This window comes from Nyctereutes procyonoides, unplaced genomic scaffold (assembly GCF_905146905.1).
Source record: "Nyctereutes procyonoides isolate TBG_1078 unplaced genomic scaffold, NYPRO_anot_genome, whole genome shotgun sequence".
NCBI lineage: Eukaryota > Metazoa > Chordata > Mammalia > Carnivora > Canidae > Nyctereutes > Nyctereutes procyonoides.
This window is the reverse complement of record NW_026575034.1, coordinates 15,570,124-15,591,493: the sequence shown is the minus strand read 5'-3', so window position 1 is coordinate 15,591,493 and position 21,370 is coordinate 15,570,124. Positions and strand designations below refer to the sequence as shown.

The 21,370-nt window shown below is 53.6% G+C and overlaps 1 protein-coding gene across 11 annotated transcripts in view; it reads left to right on the top strand.

Moving 5' to 3' along the window:
* Window positions 1-400: 400 nt before the first annotated feature.
* Window positions 401-21,370, top strand: part of MICAL2 (microtubule associated monooxygenase, calponin and LIM domain containing 2) — a 223,669-nt gene continuing 202,699 nt past the window's right edge. For 5 of the 11 annotated variants that reach the window (XM_055317601.1, XM_055317599.1, XM_055317600.1 and 2 more), the window contains exon 1: window positions 401-547. The gene's annotated coding sequence lies outside the window, so the exon portion shown is untranslated. The remainder of the gene's footprint in view (window positions 548-21,370) is intronic. The other 6 variants (XM_055317604.1, XM_055317603.1, XM_055317602.1 and 3 more) reach the window with 2 other exon arrangements.

Genomic DNA, 21,370 nt, shown 5'->3' with positions numbered 1-21,370 from the left:
CGCTCGCTTGCAAAAGGGGAAGCCGAGGCGCAGCCCCTGCCTCTCGGTTGACGCTAGGATGCGAGCAGCCGGGTTTTCATGCAGCAGCTGCGTGTCGCAGCCCCTTCCCGCCCCCGCCCCCGCCCCCGCCGGGCCGAGCCGGAGCGCCCCGAGCGCCGCGAGCGCCCCGAGAGCCAGCCGAGCGCCCCGCGCCCGGCCGCGGCCCACGTGCGCCCGCCGGCAGCCGCGGTGACAGCTGGCCCGTGGGGGCGGGGCGGGGCGGGGCGGGCGCGGCCGGGGGCGGGCTCCGCGCCGCAGCGCCATTGGCCGCGGGCCCCGGGCGGGGGCGGGCCGCGCCCCCGGCTGCGCTGCGATTGGCCGCGGCCCCGGGGGCGGCTCCGGGGCGGGCGGCCGGCGGCGCTCAGAGCGGGCGCTCCTCGCCGGGCCCAGCCTGCGCCGCCGCGTCTCCAGCTCCCGGCGCCGCAGGCCGCCTGCGGGTCCCGGCCGCGCTCCGCGGGCCTCGGCGGAGGCACAGCTGACCCGGGCTCGGCGGCCGGCGCGGATCCCGGTGAGGGGCCTGGTGCGGGGCTCCCGGGAGGGGGGCGGGGGCGGGGGCGGGGGCGGGGGCGGGCGGGGGCCGCGGCGGGGCCGGCAGGTGCGGCCGCAGCATCTCTCCCCGCGAACCCCGGGGCGCGCGCGGGCAGGTGGCCGAGCCCAGGGAGCCCGGGGCCGCGCGGCAGGTCTCCGGGAGGGGCTCAGGGCGCGCTCGGCCCCCGCCCCGCGCACCCCGAGCTGCCTCCTGCGCCGCCGCAGCCCCCAGACCCGCAATCCCGAGCCGAGCGAATCCGCAAACGTCACCACGGAGGGGGCGCGACCGCGCCGCGCCCCGGGGCAGGGCGTCCCCAAACTTCGCCTTCCCGAGACGCGGGTTCGCGCTCCCTCCCGCCCTTCGCGGGCGCTCGCCTCCCTCCTTAGCAACAGGACGTTGAGCGGGGCCGAATGTCAGTGCCGGGCCCCTGCGGCTGGGGCCGGGACCGAGGCCGGGGCGGGGGCCGCGAGCTGGCCCGGGCGCCCCGCAGCAGCCAGGCGCGCCCCCGGCCCCGGAGCGCCCGCCGCGCCGCTGGCCCCACAGCCCCGGGGGAAGGGGCTCGTGCCCTGGGCTCCCAGGCCGGAGCGAGCGGGGTTAACCTCATCCTAGGCCAGGCTTCCGCGCGGCCCGGAATCGCCCTTGCTGGCTGGGGAAGACGCGCCCCTTTCCGACCGACCTCGCAGGACCCGGGCGGCAGTGTGGGCCCCCCCCCCCCCGGCTGTCAGCCTGGCCTCCTGCCTCTAGTCTTCTGCGGTTTCTGTGGAGGGTGAAGTCCCTGACTGGCCCCCCCGTGGGCAGGTCCTCCGGAAAGAAAGCCGGAGTGGGTTGGCCCTCCCGTGTTTATGTGCCTGGGTGCCCTCGCTCCTGGGTCAGCTTGGTTCTCCTTCCCTGTCCGGAGAGGGCGAGCCCAGCAAGTGGGGCTCGAGAGTCCAGGGCAGCCGCAACGGATGTTCTGGGGAGTAAGAACTTACCTTCGGGCAGAAGACAGATTTATTACCTGCCTACCTACCCACAGGTCCTGCTCTGTGGCACCGTCGCAGCGGATTTCACGGTTACTCTCCAAAAACTCAGGTTTGCCCTCCTCGTTTCAGACGTGGGGAAACAGACCCCCCCGGGTAGGGTAAGTGGCCAAGGTCACCCAGGAAGTGGCTGAGCTCGGATTTGGACCGGGCTTGGCCAGAACTAAATCCGGGGTTCTTACTGCTGCCCCGTGGCTGTAGAGAGCGCCGTGCCCAGGATCGTGGCTCTACTGTGCTGATTGGAGCCTCCTGGACTTTGAAAAGATTCTTAGGATTCAGAGGCTGCTGCTTTGGCAAAGCACCAGAACTGACCCCGGTTAGCCCAGGTTGTTGAACCCGCAGACCACTCGCTCGCCCTGTCCTCCGGTCAGGGATGAGTGGCTGGTAATGCTGTTAGGTCCTGCTGTAATGGGAAGGGGTCGACCTGCTGGTGTCTGGGTGCTGTCTGGGGGGTGGCGGTGGGGAGGAAGCCTGCCTGTGCCCGTTGACTTGGTCTTACCTCTGAAAGCTGGCTCCTGGGATGGCCTAGAAAGACTATTAAATAATCTCTACCTTAGATCCGATTCTAGTTTTGTTTGTTTTGTTTCGGGGCGACAGTTGTTGAGGTATATTGGTTATGGTCGTAAGGTGGTTGAGATCCTCAGTTTGAGCATACCTTCACAGAAAACGACATCATTCTCCTCCATGCCTCCTCCCTGCAAGTCCCGGAGCTCAGGCTTTCTGCTCATCCCTCTCTTCTCAGAGAAAATCATGATTAGCCCGATACCAACCAGTTGTCCTTCAGTAAACAGCATCTTATGGACTAAGGCTGGTGTTAGCTGTGTTCATTGGAGGCCCATTCCCAGGAGCTGCAAGGAGAGGAGGAACAGCTGCGGAACCCTCCTCAGCCTCTAATTGGGGCGTGTCTCTTCTCTCAGCCAGTGTCCTTACCCTCATCTGGGTGTGCCTGTCAACCACGGACCTGCCCCTTTCACTTCCTGCCTTTGAAGGGTAGAGGTCCTGCCTTCTTGGTGCAGAGCCTTGATTCTGGCAGGAGGGGTAGGGTATGGATGCAGTAAGATTTGGGCTGAACATTGCTCACCTTAGAAGCCCTGCCAGGGCTACAAGTCTATTGTTTTAAGAGCCAGGGAAGGGAATACTGTTTATCATGCTGGGACTTTTCATCGTTTATATCACTAGGTTCCCCCACATTAGCCCTCCAAAGAAGTAGCTGGGTTGTCCCCATTTTACAGATGAGGAGACGGAGACTGGGGGAAGGTTAAAACTCCCTCCTCTCCCCATCTTTCACATCGCCAGCAAGTAACTAAGCTAGGATCCTGGTCTCAGTCTGTATGAATGAGATTTATGAGGTGAGTTAAGTATTGAAGGAAGCAGAAAAAAATCAGAAAAAGCCCGTGGGCTATGCTCTGTACTCTGGAGGGTTGGTGCGTGCAGCTCCTCTGCTGCACTCACTATTCCCCAACTTCTGTAGTAATTCTTTATGGCCATGGCTTCCCACCCCACTGTGAAATGGCTTTTAGAACACTCGCAAAACTTAACAGATTTCTTTCCTGGTTCCTACGGATCCTCCTCGCTCTTTGCTCCGTATTCCCTTATTCCCTTAGCCTTTTGTACCAGTCTTCATTAAGCCGTCCACCACGATGTACTGCAGTCCTGTTTTAACCTATCCACGGACATCTTCAAACACAAAAATAGAATCATCTAGTGAGCCCCACATACTCATTATCTAGTTCAACAGTCATCAAGATTGTGCCGGGCTGGCTTCATCTCCCTCTTTTTCTCCCCTCCTCTCCTTTGTGAAGTATTTTAAAGCAAATCTCTGATAATCATGTCATTTTTGCAAAAGAATGTTTTTTTTTTCATAACCGATTACCATTCTTGCATGTAATGAAGTTCACAGTAGTTCTTCGGTCTCATCTGACCATATTCAGAGTTCCCTGATTGTCTCAGAAAGGACCTTCGTAGCTGGTTTGTTCGAATCAGGATCCAAGCGTGCATGCTGCCTTTGGTAGCTAGTCCTTCTATGCCTGTTTTACTCTGGAGCAGCTTCCCCTCCACTTTTTTAACCAGCCATGACCCTCTGGCTTAAGTGCCCAGCTAGCTCCCCCACCGGCCAGCACACCCCTCGAGGCTGGAATCCACTTCTGTGGCGAGCTGGATCCCCGTGTGGCATCTGGGATGGGGTGGAGGCTTGCAGAGCATCTGTCCAGTGGTGTCGCCGCCACTCAGGCAATGCATTTTGAGTGAATGGACCCTGTCCTGGGTTTGTGTGACTGCCCGTGACTGTGTTTAGATAAGAGGTCTAAAAAAAAGATGACTTGCTCGCGTGTGGAGGTTTCCTCAGCAAGCGTCAGTCTGTAAACATCGTGAAATAATAGGAGAACTATTTGCTGTGCTCACTGCACTGCTCTAGTTTGTGGTGGGGAGCCCAGATGGCTGCCTTTGTGCCCCAGTCAGCAACTGGTCTCCCCCCGCCCCCAACGCCCTCCCCATCATCTGTGGGGCAGACGGGGACTGAGGTCATTTCTGCGAGAGCTTGGAATCCCTACTTACTCGGCCACAGGCATCACCACGTTCTGACCCAGACGCTTGGCACGTGGGCTGCACGGAGAACTCTGCACACCTCTGTCTGGGCTGCCGCCCTTCCCTGGGCCTTCACACGCCTCCTCGGACCTGCCCCACACCTGGCCACCTGCGGAGCCTTTCTCAAATCCCTATTCGTTCGTTGGCAGCTGGCCAGTTGGGACAGACCACAAACACTTATGACCTTTCAGTATCTTGTCCGAATTTGTGGTGAAGGGATAGTGTCACCTCTGGCACATTTGTGGGCATCCTGATGAAGGAGACTGGCAGCTCGGGAGGGAAGGAAGAGGTATGCCTCACTCCTGCTGGATTCCCTGTCAAATCGCCATAAGGTCTGGCCCACCGAGGAGGGCCCCCCCGCCCCGTGCAAACAGCCCTCAGAATGAACAATTGTTTTGTCTTCCTTTTGTTTTTGTCGTTGTTTTGTCTTGTCCCCCCCATATAGTCTTTTCCACTAGTTAGAAATATAACAGAATTTTTAAATCCTTCTTTAAAAAAAAAGATTTCATTTATTTATCCACGACACACACACACACACACACACACACACACACACACACACACAGAGAGAGAGAGGCAGAGACACAGGCAGAGGGAGAAGCAGGCTCCATGCAGGGAGCCCGATGTGGGACTCGATCTGGGGTCTCCAGGATCACACCCTGGGCTGAAGGCGGTGCTAAACCGCTGAGCCACCCGGGCTGCCATAAATCCTTCTTTTTTGATGGCAGTGCTAGAGTTGATTCTTTCTCCTTTATCTTTTGTCATCTTTTGAGTATTTTCTCAAAACATTCACAAGAAAGACTTTTTTTTTCTAATGGAAAATCCAAGAATTTGTGTTTTTCTTTAACTCTTAAAAAGAGAATTTTCTTCAATGTGGATGGTTAGACAAAATTATACATGGATTTTGTGTGGCTGTGTATGTGAACAAGGTCACAGAGCCATTGGGATCTTGATATTTGCTTGTTTTATTTGTTTTATGAATTATCCTATAGAACTTACCTGGGTTTCCACAAATTAGAGAATAAAGAAAGCTGGGACTTCAGAGATAGGAAGCCATGGAACCCATGCAGCCTCATCCTCTCCCCTATTTTACCTCCTCCCTTTCCCCTTTCCCTCCTGAGAATGAAATCATTCTAATGGTAGGCTCTTGATTTTGATTTTTTTACTCAGGGGAGGTTGAGCTCTCAGAGGAACACAGAATGACATGGTCATTAAGGCAAGGTCGGCAGGGCAAAGCTTCAGGCCGGGATGGCCTGTCTTGTTCTCTTGGGAAAGTGCCTGATAGCCAAACACCCAAACACAGCTCACTTTGGGGGGTGGGGGGCCCTGACCGCTCCCTCCACCATTTCTGTTTCCTCCCTGCATCTTCTCCAGAGGTAGAAAACATGACTGGTCTGCACTGATAAGTCTCCTCCTTTCTAAAAGCACCGATCATCTGGTCTCACAAACTCAGGGCTGGCAGGGATGGTAGGGGACGTGGGGCCCTCTGGTCACAAACAGACTTTCACTGCAAGGCCAGATCATGGTAAAATCTGATTTTTGAGACCCTTCCCTTCTCTGTTAGCTGCTGAGAAAGGGTCCATTGCTGTGTCCCATATGAAGGGCAGGGCTGGTATCATTTCTTAAGTGCAATCTGTACCCTTCACACACGTAAATACTATTGTAGATCATCCTAGGAAAGTGTGGCCTGTCGCCCTGGTGGCTGGCAGGGAATTGTGTGTGGACGGTGCTGGTGTGTTTTTAAGGTTGGGCTTGTGGTGCATTCTTTATTTGCAGTAGTGGTTCTCTCCCCTGAGGGTCAGGGTAATTTCTGTGCCTGCACCCCACCCCGAATCCCCACCTCACAGTGGAGGGGTGCCCCCCCCCCCCGGCTGCATTTGCTTTCCTTCCTAGGCCTGGTCAGATTTCTCTGTGGGGAATACACAGGTAAAGGCCGTCTCCTTTCGGAGGGGGGACTTGTTTCCTGCTGCTTTGGGGCTCAGGTCCCTACCCACCCCCCCGGGGGATGTCCTGAGCCGATATCCTTTCCGCTGGCAGCAAGAGGAGGGTTGCAAGGAGCTGGACGGTGGCTTTGGATCTCTGAGCTGCCACCAGAGAAGGTTGTGAGCTCCTGACACACCCAGTCCAGAGGCCCAGCCCAGCCGTGCCAGAGGCAGGAGTGGGAGTTTCGGAACATCCCGTCCTGGCCTTGCCGCTGTCAATGTGCGCTATCAATGTGCTGCAGCAGATGCGGAAACCACGGCTTTGCTCTGGTGACTCTGAATGGCTGGCCTGGGCTACTTATCTGGGTACTGATTGTAACGAGTGAAGATTTGCAGGATCTCAGGGTTTCACTTGTACCTGGGGCCAGGAGATGAAGTGTAGGGGAGGATGGAGAGGTTTCAGGAAAAAGCTGCTTAGACCCTTTGGTCCCTGGGAGAGCTGCTGCCTGGAGCAGAGCAGGCCCAGGGCCTGCCGGGGGGCCTGCTAGAGCCGCTGAGCCCTCTGTCGGGTAACAGTTCATCCTGGAAGAGCAGGAGGGGGTACTGAGGTTAGGACGCCGAGGTCGTGGCTGCTGTGAAGTCAGAGCGCCGGTGGTGGCTCCTGTATTAGGACAGCGAGCTTTTTGCACAGCTTGATGCAAAGGTGAGGGGAGGAGACCCCTGCAGGAAGGAGGTAGGGGTCTGATCGCAGATGAAAGGGAAAACAGAAGAGAGGAATAGACAGGCCCATGGGGGAGGCCTCTTTCTAGACTTCAGAGTGACGACTAGGTCCATCTCTTTTCTCAGGGAACGTCCTGTGGGGCCTGTGCAAATGGTCAAGGCCTTGGGGACCATGGGGTCCATGCCAGGAGAGCTGCTCAGCTGCCTGCCTGGAGCTGCCAGACAGGACTGTTGGGTAGGAAGGAGGAGGCTCTGGATGAGGTCTCAGGCTTGTTCTGGATTCTAGGTTTGTGGCAGCCAAGGGCCCGGCACTCCTGCTCGCTACAGGTTTCCATCTCTAGCCTGGGCGTGTCTGTTATCTTGTACCTGACATCATGGACTCTCTTAAAAAATGACTCACCCACCCACACAGAGACACACATGCACAGGGATGCAGGGTGCCCCCCCCCCCCCATGCACAGACGGTGGCAACCTACTCATCCACTTAGGACAAAGGTCATCCAATGAAAAGTCTCTCTTCTTCCTGTCCTCCAGCTCTCCTCTCTCTTCCTCAGTGGCATCTGCTGTCACTAGTCTCCTGTGGATCCTGGCAGCAGAATCCAGGCATCAATTCGCACCAGTCTCCCCCTTGGCTCCTCTTTGGACCTGCTGGGAAGCAACCAGGATGAGGAGTGGCAGGGCCCACAGGGCTCCTGAGGCTCGGTGGTTACTTAAATTAGCCAAAGCTTGAATATTGCCCCTCCCCCCCTACTTTGCCACCTCTCCCCATGCAGAATTTCCATGTGTTAGATTTGTGGGTGCAGAGAGCCTGGGCGTTGAGAATACACCTCAGGGGCCTGTTCTGGATATAGGTGATATAGGCACAAACAGGCAGTCCCACTAAGACAGACCTGGGTTCGAATCCCAGCCGTGCGGCCTCAGGCAAGTCCATGAACACTAGTATTTTAGTCTATATAAAGGAGGTCATTACATCTATCTCAAGGGGTTGATGTAGAGATGGAATTAAAATAGTCGTTTGTGAAGCACCCTGCATAGATAGGCACTCAGAAATATCTTCCACTTTTAAGGAGTGACCCATTTTCAGAACAAATGACACTGGCCTGGAATCATCTGGATGCCTTCCTGGAAATTCTCTTGGTGGGTTCCTGAGCTCTTATTTCCCTGCAGAAGGCAGCCAGTTCTCCATTTTCTGTCCAGTCGAGCTCCTCCCCACCTCCTCCCGCCCTGGGGAGCCCAGCCTGTCCGCAGCACCACCTCTTTCTGTGTCCCTCCCCACCTCCCCTGGTGAGCAGGACGCTGCTGGCCGCCTGGGGAGGGCTCTGGGCTGTTTATGGCTGCTCTCCGGAGTGTTTATGTTGTGATCTCTTCAGAAGCTCCTAGCAGATGTCTGGTTATTGCTGAAACTTCATCTTTATCTTCAGCACGAGAGAAGAGAGAGGCTATTTTTAAAGATGTTTAATTGGCATGGCTGCACAGAGCGGCCTAGATTGCCTCCAAGCTTTATTCTGCATCGCTCCTGCTCTTTACCCGCTCTGAAACCTTCCGATCCAGGCTGAGAGACCTTATATGTCCTGATTTTAGAGCAGCACTTAAATTTGGCAAGCAGTTGTAATCTCTTAAAAAGGTAGGTCAGGAAAGCAAAGGCGACCAGCTGTCTTTTTCCAGGCTGGGACAGATGGCAGCGTGAATGAGGAGCATTTCTGTGTCCATAGATACCAACACCTGCCTCCAGTTCTGACCCTTCCTTTCACCTGTGGTGGTGCATGCACCCTTTCCCCCTCCTCCCCCGGCTGACTGCTGACCCGCTGGGAGATCCTTAACATTGCCTTTCCCTTCGGACCTAGGTGGGGCTCAAGGTGAGTTGGGAGAGGAACTAGGGTAGGCTCAAATGATACTGACCTCCCGGGAGGGAGGGAGAGAGATGGAGGCCATGAGTCACAGGACTTTGGGATGTCAGACTGGAAGGGCCCTCTGAGATCATCCAGCTCTCACTCCTGCCACAGTGGTTTTTGCTTATGGGGAGCCCAAGGCTCAGGGGTCTGTTGGTACTGAGCAGAAGCCAGGGAGCCGTGGTTCCTTGCTCAAGGTCACGCAGCCAGATGGGAGTCAAGTCTCTTCTCCCTCCACCATTTCTGCTAAGCCGTGATCTTGTGGTTTGTCTTGGGCAGCTTTAATTGCACTTGGCCTTCCCTTTTGCGGACAGAGCCCCACCCCTTTCTCACAGCTCTGGCATTCTTCGAATTTAGGATGTGTACACTTGTAGCACTGGCTTGCTCAATTGCTTGGTGCAGAACCTTTGTCATCAAAAATATCTCCTCCAGAGCCTCGGAGGTAAAATTCTCACCTTTGTTTTCAGCAGGCCCTTATAAAAAATACAGAATTTAATGGCGAAGGATAGGTTGACAGATTAGTTTATCTCTGATTAGCTGTCAGCTGAGGCTGAACCTAAGGGGATGAGTCATCTGGGAAGAGGTGCAGGAGGGAATCGGGACTGTAAATAAGGTGCCGTCAGGCAGGGCATGGAGCAACATGGCCAAGGCTCTTGAGCTCAGTGTGTAGCTGCTGTGCTGGGGATGCTGCGGTGAAGGACAGGAGCAGAGCCCTAGCCTAATGCGTGGAGGTGCATAGACAACCTACCCATATATCAAGGTAGAGTGTTGAATATGCTTTGGAGAGCCTCATGGTGGAATCAGGGAGGGTTTCCTAGAGGAGGTGGCCCTTGGTGGTTGAGGTGGGCCTTGGAAAAATAGAATTTCCAAAGGCAGAGATGGCCAGAGGGTTTAGCACCAAAAAATGTGGAAAAGTGAAGGCACATTCGGGATGCCACATGGTAGAAACATGGGGGCTGCCTCGGGGGCACTGTGGAAGCTGTGGAAGGCTGGAATCCAGCCAGCCCTGAGTGCTAGGGGCTGCGTAGGGGGGTTTCTGCAGGTGTCAGGTGTTCGCAGAGCATTGTGGGCCAGCCTCTGAAGGGACTGATTCTCCCTTCCTCGGGGTCTCACAAGCACCTGAATATCCCCTTCAGGTGGGTGCTGCACACTTTGGGTTTATGTCCCCCGTGGAGACACGTAGGCACGCATGTGGGGCATAACTTATGTCTCCAGGCAGCTGGAACATGCAGGGGCTGGGCTGACTCCCCAGCCTTCCCCCCCAACCCCAGCCCTCTGGACACCTGGCCGTGTGGAGAGGACAGAAGCTGAGCTCAGCTGCCGCCAGTTCCAGTGTTAACCTGGCAGGTGGGAGGCATGGCAACCTGGTGCCCCTAAGGCTTTGACATTTGAGCAGGGTTGCCAGCACCTGTTCTCTGCCATATAGGCCTCAGAAACACCCTCGATGTATGTGATGGAATAAATAAATTGCTCCTACAGGCAGCGAATGACATGAGTTCAGCGCCCATGGGAGCTATTGTCGGGGTTGGGGTGGGGCGGGTAGGGCACCGAACCAGCTTTCATCTTTCTTTTTTCTAGTATCGGTGCTACCAAAATGAGACCACGTTGGTTCATTGATTGATCAGTTAATTGTTCAGTTTATTCCTTCTGCAACTGAGACTTCTGGAGTTTCCTTTATCTGACCCGCGTTGTCACACTGACCATGGTTTTCAGAGTTGTAAGACCTTTGGCCAGCCATTTACTTTCACTGAGCTTCAAGTTTCTCTTCTGTTAGATAGGAGTGGTAATATCCACCTCTCAGGGTGGCTGTGAGGATTAAATGGGGCAACGTACGTAGCACACCTATGGTGGTGCCTGGTACGCAGCGGGTATAGAGGAGGCCCATCCTCTTCCAGCCCATCCCCGAATTGGCCCACAGGAGTCTGAGAGCATAGACATGGACGGGGCTCCTCTTTGCTTCTGGCCTCCCAGTCAGTACTGTTCCCTGAGTGTGACCTACCTTTAAGTAGTGACTTTTTAAGAGAATGGCTCCATCAAAGCACCTACATGTGTGATGAAGAAAGATGAAGCACCTTTCCCTTTGTGGTGAGATCTCCTCCATCAGGCCTTGGAGCCACAGGGCTGTTCCCGTTGGTGTTAGATTTCCCCACGTGGTGGCCCAGCCTGGGCTTGCACATCAGAGCTGACCTGTTCCATCTTTGGGCAGCTCCTCTCTGTCACCTCCCTGATGGCTCCCGATAGCTTCTGGCATTTGGTCCCAGTCTTCCTTCTTGGAAGCCATAGGGAACGAGTCTCCTCTTTCCCTCCACACGTCAGCTCCTCAGATACAGTTTTTGAATCCAGTCTGCGATACCACCCATCGGAAGGTGTACCACTGTTTCGCGTACCTTCAGGAAAGAAAAAGTGCTTCCAGTTAAATTGTGGAACAATACTTTGTGATCACCAAAAAGTTGTATATTTCCTGAAAGAACCCTTTTAGACTTTTTTTTTTTAATTTAAATTTTTATTTTTTTTTCCCCTTTCAGACTTTGGATAGAAGTTTGTATCCCATAACACTTGTACGTACAGAAAAATGAAGACAAATTGGATAAGCCTTTTCTAAACCATCTGTAGTTTCAGAACGTGACTCTTCCAAGTCACTTTTTGACTCAGCCATCTTTGTGGCTCTTCTGACGCATTATTATATTTTGGTAAAGCGGTGATGCTTTTCTTCATCTTACTTAGATGTTAAGGGGCTAGAAGTTACATTCTGCTTTCAGAGATTTTATGATTGAAAAAATAGGCATCTTCTCATTAGTAAAACATGATACTAGTAAACAAGAGGCAGATTAGTAAAGATTAGTAGTAGAACAAAAGGGAGCCCTCTTGTTCTCTCCTAAGACTTCCAGATTAATCTGTGATGTGAGTTCAGTTCTTTTTACCTTCTCTGTGGTTCTCTGAGCAAACTCCCGTTTGTTCATATTTTTCTCCTACCCTGAGGGCAGCGCCCAGACCATATGTGGTTTTCGTGGTATTCACCTCCCTAGTTTAGGCCATTCTACTCCTCTTAATGCAGCCCAAGATCTCAGCAGCTTTTCTGGCAGCTACATCACACCCTCCACTCACTGACGTTTACTGCTGACCAGATCTTTTTAACACGTGGTATTGCTAAGCTGCATCTTCTCTGTCCTAAACGTGTGTGGCTTTAGAACTTCAATGCGGAGCCTCCTATTTTGCTCCCATCTGATTCAGAACAACCATTTCTGTTAAATTTCAACTTTGCTAAATTCGGTGCAACCATGTTCCATTGAGCTCTTTCAGGATCCTCTTCAAGTATGCCTTCCATATCTTTGCTGGAGGGGAGGCGGGTAGGGAGGTGGTGGGGATGGGGGTAACTGGGAGATGGGCAGTAAGGAGGGTACCTGACATGATGAGCTTGGGGTGTTATCACTACAGATGGATCACTGAACTCTACCTCTGAAACCAATAATACATTATATGTTAATTAATTGAACTCCTTCTGTAGCATCACCTGAGTTGCTGATAAAATGCTTATCAGGAGAGAGCCCCCTGGCAGGCTACTAGAGCCTTCCCCTCAGGCAACATGAAATCTTCCATCAACTTGTTTTGGGAATGGCTGTCCAGGCTGCTCCTTTCCTGAGTCACTGTCCGTTTGCTTTTCTGACTTCCGGCCAGATGTCTTCTTGAATATGGATATGCCATGGCTATTGCAATCTTCCATCTGCCACCAAGTATCCCCTCACAGAACGAAGTGGACTCTGGTTGACAGCACGTGTTGACAGTTCCCAGAGGGCCCCGAGACCGCTTTCGGGTGTCCCCGGGCTGCCCCGCAGAGATGCAGCAGGAGTTCAGCGGTCTCATCTGCAAGAGTTCCCAATGCTCTGGGCCAAGGGACTTACAGTCACTGAAAATATCCAAATATATGTATTTTAAAAACCAAGCTTGTCCCCCATCCCAGCTCCCTTTCTCATTTTGGTATTGGATCTTTGTCAGTCTAAAGATGGCTCTTTTAGAGAGGGGTCCCTATGCACCTGGAGTGGAACTGAGGTCCGACTTCCCAGAGCCCCTCTGTGGCTCTGGACCCCTTGGGTCAAGAAGACCTCCCCAGATCTTCCTGCCCTCTGCCCTCTGCCGTGCTTGCATCCTCTGCTTGCATCCTCTGGTTGACACGGGGACAGGCCTCGCGTTACTGTCTTAGGGCTTTCTTGGTTATGCGTCCTTCTTCCAGTGATGGGACGCTTTCAGTGATGGGGTTTTTAAACAACTGGCCTTGTCAAGGGCCCCCCGGTGCAACCACATGGTTCCTGCTCTGCACCATGTTACATAGTAGTTGTCTGTGTGCCAAGCGCAGTATCAGGGCTTTGTAAACATAAACTCGTTTAATTCTTGTGTCAGGCCCCTGAGCTAGATGCTGTCATTTGCCCCACTTACTAATGAGGAAATGAAGGCACAGAGGGGTTAAGTGATTTGCTCAAGGTTTCACAGTTCGGGGAAGAGGGGGAGTTGGAGTCTCGCCAGCGTGTCCCCAGACTGTTCCCAGTCTATGGTGAGCGGCCTGCACCCCAAAAGGCTCCTCGCCCCACCCTCCTCCTCCTCCTCCTCCTCACCTCCCTTCCTCCCCTTCCCTCCTCCTCACCACTCCTCCACCCTCCCTGGTGGAACTGGAACTGCTTTTCAGAGTCTGAATCATGGACTTCCTCAATCTCTGGTCCTTCCGTGCTCCCGGCCATTTGAAGTCTGTGAGAGTCTCTGGCGCCAACTTCCCCTTCTTGGTCTCCCAACAAATTTCGGAGGAAATGATTGCTTTTCCTCCACAGTTCCTCCGGCCTCCTGGTCACTAACCCATTCTGCCGTTGTTGTGGGAATCAGGTTAGTCCTGTTTCTATGGATACTTCCTCCCTGTTCTGGAAGGTGAGGCCAGCCAGAGATTTCAGCCAGTGGGGTTTCAGCCCTTGGCTGTGGCGTCTCCCACTCGCCCCCCACACCCCCCACCTGCCCCACCTGAGTTCTTCCCTGGCTGGGCTGAGATCCCATCAGCAGCTGACCCCCATGCCCCCCCCCCCCAGGGACCTTCCCATTATGGCTTCGTTCTTCTCTGAGCACACACCTGTGTTCTCCAGAACATTTTCCTTTGTTTCATGCTTTTTTGTTGTTATGTAGAGATCCTCTGTCTTCCATCCCAAGTCTGTTCCTTGAAGAGATAAAAGCTGGCCACGGAGAGGTGTGTATCAGTCACTAAAGAAAAGAACAAACATTTATATCTGCGTGTACACACATAAACATTGTCAGGGATGCAGCACAAGCCACTAGTGAGAGCGGCTGCCTGGTTCAGCGTGGGGGCAGGCCGGGCAGATGCGGTAGAAGGCACACATTTCCTGGGTGCTTTTGTGACTTTTGACTCTCGAATGTATTTCCTACTCTAAATTAAAAAAGAAAAGAAAAGAAACGAAAAACCCAACCACAGACTACCTGGGACTCCTGCTTGGTGAATTGTGGAAAGAGTGTGACTCACCTGGTTGAGTCAGGGGCTGGTGACAGCCCACTGACCTTGTAGGAGGGATGCAAGGGGACCCTCTTCTATAGTCTGGTACACAGAGGGTCTGAGTAAACTGCCTCCCCCTGGACTCTCTTCTTTGAAGCTCAGAAGTAACTTGAGACTTTGCTGCCACTAGTAATCACGGTTTACTAAGAGCCCGTGCTCCACAGGTGCGCGTGAGCCTCAAGTGTTGGTTTTTTGCCGTGACTCCCCTAAAACTCCCACCATGGTGTGTTTCCCTCCCTGTTGAATTTCGGTATTTGAGGTCACTGGAACGCTCTGAATGCCTGGGTTTGCCTCCAAGATCGATATACTTTCCTTTTCCAGACCTGCAGGACTTTATGGATCATTTCTTCACACATTGTACTTATCTGCCCGGCTCAGGGGAGCGTGAGTAGAATGGGTCTAACACCCTTTGAAAGCAGAGGCCCATAACTGGGCTTGCAGATAACCAAGGGCAGAGCAGACCCTGAAGAAAAAATGCAGGGTATTGGGAGAAGCCGGTTCAGGCACCTGTAATTGAGGAAATGACCTGATTAGGAAGGTGACTTATTTACCTTGGACAGGTAATTGCGAAGCAAACTTCGAGCACCTACTGTGTGCCCTAAGCCCTGTGCTATGTAGATGGCAACGAGGGTAGGGCCCTGCCTCACCTCCCAAAGCATTCACCCCATACTCAGGAAAACAAGACGTATATATATTTTTCAAAGCAGATCATAGAAGGCAAATCACAAGGTAGTTCATGACTAATTCCGTATGACGGTAGAGATAGCAATGGGTGTGGGGAATGTTTCCTAGGGGCTGGAGAGGGCCCAGGAAGCTTGGAAGGGAAAGAGGGAAGATGGGGAGAGGGAGGAGGCTGCATTTGATCTGAATCTAGAAGGATTCATGGAGTGCAAATGGGTATGTGGAAGGAAGAGGAGAGTATTTCTAGTGGGTGTAGAGGCCTGGGGAGATGGGACATAGTTTAGTTTGAAGGTGGGCACGAGGAAATGAGGCTGGACACATGAGTTTAGGACAGAGGCAGACAGCCTTCAGTATGACAGGGTGAGAGAGTGTGTGTTTGTGTGCACACGTGGGTGCAAATGAATGCCCTAAGTTCAGAACAGGGCCGGGAGGATATGGGCCGAGGGTCTCCTAGGGCATTTTTATAAATCCAATGGAGAATGACCTAGAAAGTGTTCTGACCTCTGTATATCTTAATCTAGACATCTAGAGCCTCTGCTCCAGAAACGTCTTCAGGAGCAGAGAAGGAGGCCAGAGGCACGCTAGCTATTTCCCCCACCCATTGTTCTGTTTGGACACTTTCTCCTTAGGCATGTTGAATGTCTGTTCATTCAGCAGATATTTATGAGTTCTTCTTCTGTACTGGAAGCTGTTCTAGGTGCTAGGGTTGCAGAAGGGGAAAAAAGGGTGAGAGCCCTTGCCACATAGACCATATGTTCTAGCAGGGGGGGAGAGAGACCGTAGCAGGTCAGATGTATGAGACGAGGCGATGAGGCGTGTGGAGATCACTAAGCAGGGAAAAAGGATGTTCTGGGTGCAGGTGGAGGGGAAGGCTGGAGCTTTAGATGGGGTGGTTGGAAAGACCTTACTGACTTGCCCTGCCTCTGGGACATATAAGCCAGAGAAAGAGAGCTCTGGGTCCAAAGGGAAGGAGGCCAGGCCAGATCCTGCAGGGATCTTGAGTCCCCAGTTGATCCTTTTCCATCCACTGGGGGCTTCAGCTCTAGGCAGCAGGGGGCCTTTGAGTGTGCTTGAGCAGAAGGGTGCCATGTGCGGTAAGATATCCCAGATGACTGTAGAGGATGGGGTATAGGGGGCTGTAGCAGAGAGGCTGAATGGCAGGCGGAGATCCCAGATGCCTAGGGCCTACAGAAGTCCGTGAGTTTGACCCCTCTGACTTAGGTACAGTGGGGTGGAACTGGGAAGACAGAGCACTGGGACAGGGGTGAGGGGGAGAGCAGGTAACTGGTAGAAGGGGAATGATGGCAGAGCTTAGGTTGGAGGGGGAATGAGGAGCAATGCACTGAAGCTCTTAGAATTTAGGGCTTGGGGTCAGAACAACATTCTTGTGACTTTATTATAGAATAGTATATTTTAAAATAGTATAGTGCTTGAAGAATGTGGGCTTTGGGCAGTCCGGGTTGCTCAACGGCTAGCGCCGCCTTTAGCCCAGGGCATGATCCTGGGGACCCGGGATCAAGTCCCACATCAGGCTTCCTGCACAGAGCCTGCTTCTCCCTCTGCCTGTGTCTCTGCCTCTCTCTCTCTCTCTGTCTCTCATGAATAAATAAAATCTTAAAAAAAAAAAAAGAATGTGGGCTCTGGGTTTGAATCCTACCAAAGTGACCTTGGGAAAGTTACTTAACCTCTCTGTGCTTCAAGCCCCAGCCTTGTAAAATGGGGCTAAAGTAGTACGTACCTTATAGGTGCATTTTGAATGTAGAACATTTAGCACAGTACCTGGTGCACAGTCAGTGCCCAGTAAATATTAGCTTGTCTGACCATCCTGTTTCTCTCTCCGTATGTAGGTGTATGTAAGTAAAATTAGTGTGTTGGACATATCTTTTCTGTTGTCCTAAAGCTAAGTCAAATGAAGAAAATTATGCTTTTTGGGACTGAGGTAATGCATGTGACGGCTTTAACTCAGTGGCAGATGGATACTAGTTAAAAGTACTGTTACCACTTGGTATCATTGCACAGAAAGTGATTTTCTAGTGGAAATCCTTTGTAAAGCCATTTATTCAACCATTACTTACTGTGCTTCTGGGGTGCCAGGTCCTGCCCTAGACATACTATCTCATTTCATCTTTGCAACACCTGCCCTGAGATAAGCATTATTAACCACATCTTACAGGTGGGGAAGCTGAGGCTCAGAGGTGCTAAGATTCGCCCAAGGTTGCACAGCCCATAAGTGGCAGAGTCAGGATTTGAGAGTCCCCCCTCACCCCGACGTTGAACCACCTTTTCTAATAAGAACAATTACGCCATGAGTGATCGATCATATAAATGTGCGTTGACATATAGGCTACATTAATGTCCCTTGGTGTTGGTGGTGACATGGAGCCTTGGGGAATACAGAGCCGTGGCCAACCTCACAGATAGACCAGGGGCAGTGTCAGAGGTAGGACGCTGCTCCAGGAGTCAGGGTTATACATGGGTGGGAGATACTGTGGGTAAGTCAGCACCTTTCCTCACTGGCTTCTCCCCCACGGGCCTTATCAGGGCCTTTCAGCCACAGACAGAGTCGGCCTGAGACCTCTCTTGGTTGACTCAGCCCCTGGTGTGCTAGAGGAGCAGAGTCTGATGGGTGCAAATCCCAGCTCTCCCACCCACCAGCCACGTATGGCTAAGAGAGGAGTGAATTCCTTTGCGCCTCAGTTTGGTTATCTGCAAACCCACTCATAGGAATTTTATGAAAATTAAATGAGGTAAGTCATGTGAATACCCAGAACTCCCTGGCCCCAAGCAAGCCCTGAGAATTAATATTATGCTAATAATTATTATATTGTAACGTTATGAAAGCCTCCTTTGACCTCTGAGGCCAGAATAAAATGTCCCATCCGCTCTGTATGGTCCCTCCAGTAGCATTTTGTTTTGCCTTATTATGTAAATGTGGGTGTAGCTTTTCACCAGGCTATGAGTGCTTGAGACCAGGGAATAGGTCTTAGGGTTTGTTTGTTTGTTTGTTGTGAAACCCCTGGAGACCTGTGCCTTGTCCTAGAAGATATGGAAAGAAGTTTGCCAGGTGGAATGGGTTCCTAGTTTTCCACTTCGCTTGCAGCCACATGGTCTGACCTACACACCCCACCTCCCAGGGTTATGGACAATGTCTGATATTTCTTTCTTTTTTTAAAATATTTTATTTATTTATCCAAGATAGACACAGAGAAAGAGAGAGAGAGGCAGAGACAGAGGCAGAGGGAGAAGCAGGCCCCATGCAGGGAGCCCGACGCGGGACTCGATCCCGGGACTCCAGGATCGTGCCCTGGGCCAAAGGCAGGCGCTAAACCACTGAGCCACCCAGGGATCCCCAGTGTCTGATATTTCTAAGGGTGCTTTACAGGAGGCCACGCACATTCACATTCATATTCCACTCAGTCTTCACAGTTGTTCCCTGTGGTCCCTGGTTGTTATCCCAGGAGACTGAACCTCGCAGAGTTCAGTAATCTGTCCACAGAGCCTCAGGCAGAAGGTGACAAAACAGGTGGCCCCCTGCCCATCCCTGGAAGCCTTGGTCTGGAGGCTCAGGTGGACAGAGCCTCTGCATCTGTTCCCTTGTGCCCTTCTCCTGAGGAGGGCTGAGAGGAGACCACATGACCAACAGATCTTTATACAGTTCTGCTACCTCCCCCACTCCGTCCGCCTCCCCTGCCTTCTACCCTCCACCCCCACCCCCCTGCCTCCAGGTCTGTTAGTTCCAAAAAAGCACAGGACAGTGGGCTTGAGCCCAGCCAGAGGTCTGACTTGCTTAAATCCTCTCCATTCCCATTTCCATCCTCGGTGGGTCTGAGGCCTGGGCTGGGGGGCTCTGTGCTCTCGGCTTGTTGGGGAGTAGAGGCAGTGAGGAGGGCACTTCGGTTTTAAGCCCTGGGTGCTGGGCCTGAGCACAGACACTCCTTGCGGGTACCTGCAGTTGGAATTGGAGGAGGCTGGCCCCCATGCTTCTCCCAGGAAGCAGGAGGAGCAGGTGCTGATTGCAGGGCCCAGAGCCATGTCCAGGGTGCAGGGGAGCTCCCGGGGCGGGGGTGGAGGGGCATCAAAGTAGAGAGCCTGCTGGGGGCAGGAGGCACTTCCTTTCCAGGGGACAAGGAGGCAAAGGACCCTTCCAGAAAAGGTGGGACCAAGCCCCAGGTTCCAGGACAGACTTGAATCCAGACTTAAACTCCAGAGCTGTTGCTTAAGCAGAAGAATCTTCTGTTTCGTTCAGCTTAGCATGCAGTTATTGAGGAAGTACCTGTCATGTCCTGGCCGGTGTGGGGAATACGAAGTCCAGTGAGATAGGGGCCCAGCCAGAAGGAGCTCATGTCCTGCAGCTCCCTTCCGACCTCTTCTCCCTCCTGGGAACCTTGAATGGTGGCTGGCAGTGGTGGTACCTAGGCGCATGTGGCTGCGTCCAGATTCCTATTGCCCCAGAAGGTGGGCTAGAGTTTGGGCCTGGCTGGTTGGCATGGCAGTGCAGGCAGGGAGCCAGCATGTCACCTGCTCATCGGGTTGGGTGCTGGGCCTGCTGTGGGGGCAGAGGGGTTATTGGGCCTTTACCATTGTGATTCTTGGTTCCCTTCAGGACGGTCGGGTGACCAGAGGAGCAGACACAGGAGTGTCTCTGGGGTGTGGGTGAGAAAGATCCCAGGTGGAACGGCCCCTCCACACGATGGCTCAGGCGGCCCATCCCTCCCTCAGGCCAGCCCCGCATCCCCTCTTCCTCCAGCCCGGCCAGTCTCCGCTGCCCTGCGCTGCCTGCCTGCCTGGCCACCTCTGCCTCTAGCTCCTTGCTTCAGCTTTTCTGGTCTGCAGTGCTTCTCTTCATCCTCTTTGCCTTTCTGTGTCTCCGGGGGCCCTGGATTAGCCCTGCCCACTCCTGAAAGTCTTCCTAAACTCTTTCAGCACAAACTCCCCCTCCCTTCTCCCCGTCTCCTGGGTGGAGAGCCAGCAGCTCGAGCTCAGTATTCACATGTTATGTAATGTGTTTTGAGCACCTACCCCAGGGTAGGGAGCAGAGCAGAGGTGAGGACTTTGGAGTCTGGCTGGCCTGGGTGAACATTCTAGCTCTGCTTCCTGTGGGAATAGGTGCTTTCATGGTACCTACTTCACAGGGAAGTTGTAATGTTCTGCTGAAATAATCCCGTGCAAGGCACTTAGCCTGCTGCTCCTGGCTCTTGTCAGGAGCTCCCCTGTGGCAGCCTTTACTAGCCTTTGATAGACACTGTTGTGTTTAATCCACACCCTAGCTTGGAAAGGTAGACCTCATCCCCCAAAGGGGAGCAAACGAGTCTCCGTGCCAGAATGACCTGCCGGGCGTCTCAGGACATGGAGGCAGTGAGGCCGGCCTCGAGGCCAGGTGCCGGCTGGCCCAGCCACAGCATTCTTCCTTCTACTGCCTCTGCTTCCCACGACCTCCCGTTTCCCTTGCTGTTGCATGCTCTTCCCAGTCTTTGCCAGAACACTCAGCAAACGCTTATTGAATGGTTTTTCCTGGCTGGTTTAAAGGAAACCAGGTGGGGAGGGGGAGGGCAGAACATGGGACCTCTTTGAACGTTCCCTCCCCTTTTCCCATCTCCAGCTGACCCTGCTTGGCCACGGAGCCCTCCGGTGGACCGCATGCCACTCCAACACCGGGCAGTGCTGTGTCGCTTGGCAGTCACACTCAGCCCAGGCAGTGCCACCAAATCGTGCCCTGAGGGAAAGTCAGCCGGTTCCTCTTGATTCATTTATTTTTAAATCGCAGAGCTATTTCAATAGCAAAGCTACCAAAAGAAAAAGAAAAAGTAAGGGAAATACCTGTCTGGATAGTCCCCTGGGACAGGGGCAGCCACTGCCTGAACCCAGCTGCTAGAAAACAAAGAGGAAGGAGGCCACTAGCCGGCAGGCAGGCTCGGGGACGCAGTGTGGGCACTGCGAAGTGTGTGTCCTCCACGATCCTCGGGGGACGCCTCTTTGGAATGGCTCAGTGAACCCCTGCACACCCACAGGGCCAGCCCGTGCCCTGCCAAGGCGGCTCGGGGAGGTTGGGAGCTACGGCTCCTTGCTCCAGCCCCATCCGTCTGTCTGCAGAGGCCTCACCCCACTGGCTGTTGCGCATAGGCCTGCAGCGACTTCGGTGTTGGGTCCCCTGGGGCCTGGCGTGCAGATGTGCTCATCTACCCCCCTGGCTGATGCCGCTGGAGATGGGGTGGCAATCAGCGTGTTTTTGCTCCCAGACCAGGGTCTGGGGGTTTTGTGGTTTCTGTTTCTCTGAAACTGTTTTAAAACCTACGTGAATGACGCTGGAGCTGCTTTTCCCGGAGGGAACGGAGAGGATGCGGTGGGAAGGCCCCCGGGGCACAGGAGTCTGCTGTCTTTGGTGCTGGCCCGGAAGGCGGCGCGAAGACGAGGCACCGTGTAGTGCGCTACCGTGGCAGGCGATGTAG